Source organism: Solanum tuberosum, unplaced genomic scaffold (genome assembly GCF_000226075.1).
Source record: "Solanum tuberosum cultivar DM 1-3 516 R44 unplaced genomic scaffold, SolTub_3.0 scf00121, whole genome shotgun sequence".
Taxonomy (NCBI): Eukaryota; Viridiplantae; Streptophyta; class Magnoliopsida; order Solanales; family Solanaceae; genus Solanum; species Solanum tuberosum.
The window spans coordinates 488,184-494,050 of NW_006239046.1; positions in this window are offsets into that span (position 1 = coordinate 488,184).

Here is a 5,867-nt window from a genome sequence, read left to right on the forward strand (position 1 = left end):
GATTTCTTAAAGAACCCACCAATACAACATAAATTCCTCCATAATTGTTCATATAACATCAATCTTAGTCAATTTATAACATCAATTTCACTTTAGAAAGAAGATCCACGTTTTTGGATTCAAACCTAAAAATTAGATATTTTGAAATTCATCTTGAAGGGGCCTCTTGGGGAAAGGAATCCCAAGAGTGATAAGCAACCATACCTTATTGACGAATGAACCACGAAAATCCGATTTGAAATCTTGGAGATTCGATCTTCTTCTTGAATCTCCAATCTTCTTCGATGGAGTTCTTGAGAAGAGAGATAGAGACTAGAGAGAAGGAGGAACTTTAGGTTTAGATCTTTGGAGTTTTGTTGTTTGAGTGATAAAAGTGAGGTAAATTGACTTAAAAATTATTATATACACGTCCCCTAAAGTACCCCTAAATACCCCTCACTTAGTTGGACTCTTTAATGAAGTACAAATCGATTTCTGAATTTCTACATTTTCGTCGCGGAACAAGTCCGCAACGCGGAGCTATTCCCTGAAGATATTTGGAATTAAATTTTGAGACAGTAGATTCCGCGACACGACCGCGTCGCAAACAAACTTTTTTGCTCCTTGGGGTAGCTAGTCCGCGACGCGGAGCTATTCCCACCAAGTGCAATTTGCAAGTTGCCTTGGTAGCTTGCTTGGCCAAGGTTGGGATCCTCCTCGGGGCCCTGAGGGTGGCCCCGGGGAGTCGTATTCGAATGTTTTGACCCTATAAATATGTATTTACCTAATTTAAACATTTTTACAAGATTATACCATCATACGACACTCTCAAACCTGCCCAAAACCTAAGGACACACTAGAACACATTCTTCTCTAGTCTTCGGACGTCGTGGTCGTTTCTTGACGTTTAGACTTTTACTCTTCCAAACCAAGTCAATTGCATTAATTTAGGTTTGGAAACATCATTTTTACTATTTTTAAGTCATTATTCATAAGGTGAGGCTCTAACTTAAGTCATAGAATTTCTGGGGTGTTACAATATCCCCTTCAGATTATACTTACGCAACCTCTCAAAGAACTTTCGTAAGTCATCTAGGTGGTCTAAACTTCTTTTGGATTTGATAACGACATCGTTCACGTACACTTCAATTTACTTATGGATCATGTCGTGGAAACGGGTAGGCATGGCCCTCATGTAGGTTGCACCAGCGTTTTGAGACCAAAAGGCATTAGTCTATAGCAATACACCCCCCATAGAGTGATAAATATTGTATTCTCTTCATCATCTTTGTCTATCAGGATTTTGTGATATCTTGCAAAACAATCGACAAATGATTGATACTCATGTTTCGCACAATTATCCATTAGTATATGAATAATTGGAAGAAGAAAATCATCCTTAGGACTGGCTCTGTTGAGATCTCGATAGTCCACACATGTTCTGATCTTTCCATCCCTTTTTGGCACAGGCACAATGTTGACTAACAATGTGGGGTAGTTTGTAAACCTCAGAACGTTTGCCTTGATTTGCTTTGTTACCTCCTCCTTGATCTTTAAACTCAAATCCAGCTTGAACTTTCTCGTCTTTTGTTTAACAGGTAGACATGTGGGATCAGTTAGTAAGTTGTGTGAGACAATATTATTGCTTAATCTTGGCATGTCATCATACGACCAGGAAAATGCATCAACATATTGCTTAAGCAACTCTATTAACTCTTATATTCATTCATCCTCCAAATGTATGCTGACTCATGTTTCCTTCATGATTTCCTTATCTCCTAAGTTGACAACCTCTGTTTCATCCATATTGGGTTCTTTTTTACTTTCAACTTGCTTGATCTCATGTGGTAGATTTCCAGGCATCATGATTTTATCATACTTTTCGTGATCTTGCTCATCTCTTTCACCTTGCTCGGTGAATTCATTACATGTCATAACTGTTGAATGAGGATTTTTATTAATATGCGTGCTGAAAAGTGCAAAAAGTAAGTAAAAATAAATAGATGTTTAAAATAACGAGGCATTTTTTAAGAAAAATAAAGACTCTTTTTTATTTCAAAGCATTCTAGCTTTTGGAAAAGGCAAGCAACAAAAGATTAGGCATGATTCAAGCCTCAATTTGATCATGTGAATTTTAAAAATAAAAATTTCTTTTCCACACTACCAGGACTCTAGTTGAAACAGGGACGGGCAGATGGTCCAGTTCTGCAAGATTTCTCCAGGTTCGACATCACAAATGGTCAATTAGCTGAGATTTATCTCTTCCTCTTCTCCAACCATGGCCACGAACAGATTGCCTATTCCTTTTATGATGTCATCATCCCCTGCTTGATTTGGAATAAAAGCTTTTTCTGGTACGAAGATTGTCTTGCTTGACCCGTGGTGGACTCTTCCTAAGGTAGGCTCATATACCTGAGTGTGTTGGTGCCTCTCTGTTGCTTCAGCTGGATTGGCTCAACTATGCCATTGGACGTTGGTATATCTCCACTATTTGGCTGATACCCATACCTCAACATCTCTGACGCAACTATTTTTGTTGCACTTGACAATTTTGTATCATTTGGCTCTGGTTCCTCATTGACCCTTACAGCTTGCATGATATCCAAAGTGTGCAAAGTGGTTCAGTCCAACTCATTGGTAACTGGGATAAAATTAATAGAATTAATGGGGTGACTGAGCTCCATGTGGATGGTAACTTCTGTGCGACCCTACTCAAATTGCACACACTGATGAAGAGTGGAAGGAACTGCCCTTGCCATATAAACCCATGGTCTTCCCAACAACAGGTTGTAGTTCGATGACACATCCATCACTTGAAATAGAATGGGGAATTCAGTCGGCCCCCCTGCAATGTGAGATAGATCTCTCCGATGACACTTCTTTGTGTTCTATCAAAAACTCTAACTTTCACACGACTTTCCCTTATGTCTCCCATATTAATACCTAAATCCCTCAGATTGGTGAAAGGACAAATATTGCATCCAGAACCACCATCAATTATAACTCGAATCACAATCTTATCACAACATTTGACTGCGATATGAAGCGCTTTGTTGTGCCCAGCCCCTTCTGCAGGCAGCTCATCATTGTGGAAAGAAATCTTGTTAGCTTCCAATATTCTTCCAATTGTTGAACCTAAGGTTTCACTTGTGGTCTCTTTTTGAATGTTCACTTTGTTTAACACTTCTATCAAAACATTCCTATGAGCTGCAGAACTCATAGGCATAGACAAAATGGATATGTGGGCAGGCATCTTCTTCACCTACTCTTCGACTGAATAGTCTTTAGGCTGCATCTTCTTCCAAAATTCTGTGGCTTCAGCATTGGTAACATTCTTCTTTGGATTCTATTTTTTCCCAAGAGCTCTTTCATTTAGATCCTCTGGGGCATAACACCTCCCCGACCTAGTCATCCCTTCAGCCACGAAAGTGTCGATCATATTTCCCTTGGCACATGCTCGATAGTCCCACGGGACTACTTTGGTGTCATATTCAGGATTTCTAGCGATTAGAGTGGTCACTACAACTCTTGGGAGATATGTTTGGACAGTCAGATGTTCCCTTAGTTGAACAGTGATAACAGGCTACGCCGAAGATGTCATGGCATCTGCTTCATCCATGTTTGGATAGTCGGGGCCCTCATATTCGTCATCTAGAGTAACCATTTTGACCTCCCGATTCTCATGGTTTGGTAAGGGGTTGTTGTTCACATTGGGAGGCGCTGGAGTGCATTTGATTACTCCTCTTCTGATCAAAGACTCGATCTGGTTCTTCAAACCGTAACAATATTCTGTGTCGTGTCCTTAGACTCCCGAATGGTAAACGCATCGCTTGTTTCCATCAAAATCATGAGGGATTGGGTCAGGAAGTTTTCCTTCAACTGGTTGTAGCACTCCCGTTGTCCTCAACATCTCAAACAATTAGGCATAGGGTTCAATAATAGGTGTGTAAGCACGATAATTTCTAGCTTCGATATTTGGACATGGTCTCGGTGCATATGTTGGTCTGTTTTGGTGGATTGGTGCTTGGAAAGGGACATATGGTCTTGGTGGATTTTGGTGTGCTAGTGCTCAGGGTGGATTATAGTATGGTTAGGTATTATATACTAAGTATGGGACGTATGAAGTATGTGCAACAATTTAGGGATTGTTGGGGTATCGGTAGGATGGTCCTCTTTATTGGTAAGTGACAGCTGAAATATCCTCCCTTTTATTTTTTATGCCGCCAATGGCACCCGATTGTATGGCTCTACTTGCAGCTTGCAATGCGACCATAAACTAAATCTTCCCATATTTAACACCCTCTTCTATAAAGTTTCCCATCTTGACCAATTCTGCAAACTTCTGGTCCATCATCGACATCATCTTGTCAAAGTAGATACCTTCTTGATCTTGAGTAAAGTAATTCGATAGCTCACTCTCATCTAGTGGTGGTTGCACTCTTGCGGCTTCAGTTCTCCAACGTCGTGCGTACTCCTGGAAATTCTTTGATAGCTTCTTCTGTATGTTGGCCAATGAGAATCTCTCAGCAGTTATTTCAGTATTGAATCTGAAACGAGTCATGAAGTCCTCAGCCATTTCCTGCCAGTCACGCCATTTGCGAGGGTCCTCATGTGTATACCAGGTCAATGTTTCTCTAGACAGACTCTGAATGAACAACTTCATCCTTAGCTTCTCATTTCTCCCTACAGTGACTAACTTGTCACAGTATTCCCTTAAATGTGCGTAAGGGTCACCTTTTCGATCAAACATATCAAACTTTGGTGGTTTGTAACCTACCGACATGTCAATGTCTGGATGGATGCACAAGTCATCATTATCCAGACTCTTTGTTACTCTAGTGACTTGTAAGCTTTTCAATGCCTTTCTCAAACCATGAAGTTAGGCATTTATCGATGCATCCTCTTTCAACCGAGCATCTTTTTCCATTTCTTCATATTGATCGACCTCGTACGGGACATTAACCACAACTGGCGTTGTGAAGGTAGGAGCTCCAACGGCATATACAGGTGGAACATGTGGTTCATAGGGAGTGGCGACATGTTCCCAAAGTATCTGCTTCATTGTAGGTAAGGCTGGGCACCGGACCGGGTTGTATCGGTAACGGTCCGGTACCGTTCCAGTACCATTTTGGTTCGTTCCGGTCCGATAGTATTTGGGACGGAACGGCACACCGTGAGCCGGTACACGGGACAGAACGGTATCACGATTTGATATCGGTGTACCGGTACCGATTTATCCCGATTTATTTCAGTTCTGTTCCGGTCCGGTTTCGGTCCGATTCCGATTAATTATTTTTTATTAATTAATTTATATTTTATATTATAATTTATATATATATATTAATAAAAAGTCTTCCTAGGGGTCAGCAAAGGCTGAAAAGCCTGCTGCCCCCTGCGACCCTGCCCCCTGCCCCTGCCGACCTGTCCCATCCCCAGTCCCCATTCCCCACTAGCCAATGGCAAGCTAAGTAGCTGACTGCCCCAGCCCCCATTCTCCCAAGTCCCAACGGAAATATTTCCAACGACTATAATCCTATATTTTCCAATTCCAACACATATCACAAATTCTAAAAACTCTATATACTCCCTCTCTTTATATTTGTAATTACAATTTATGTATTTACAGTATTTAACAATTAAGAATCATCAATTTCTCTCAATTCTCAATCTTTCTCAAAGTTTCATACTTTCAATATTCAAGTTTCAAAATTTCAAGCATATTATTTTGTAAATTGTGAAGATTTCAACAATCATTTGGTGAATTTTGGAGTAGGAATCTTCTTCAAACTTCAAGTTTCGGCATCAATTTTTCTATTTTCGATTATAATCATTTGTTCTTTACACAAGCGTTTGGTAACTTCGTTCCACTCTCTAATCTTATATTTATT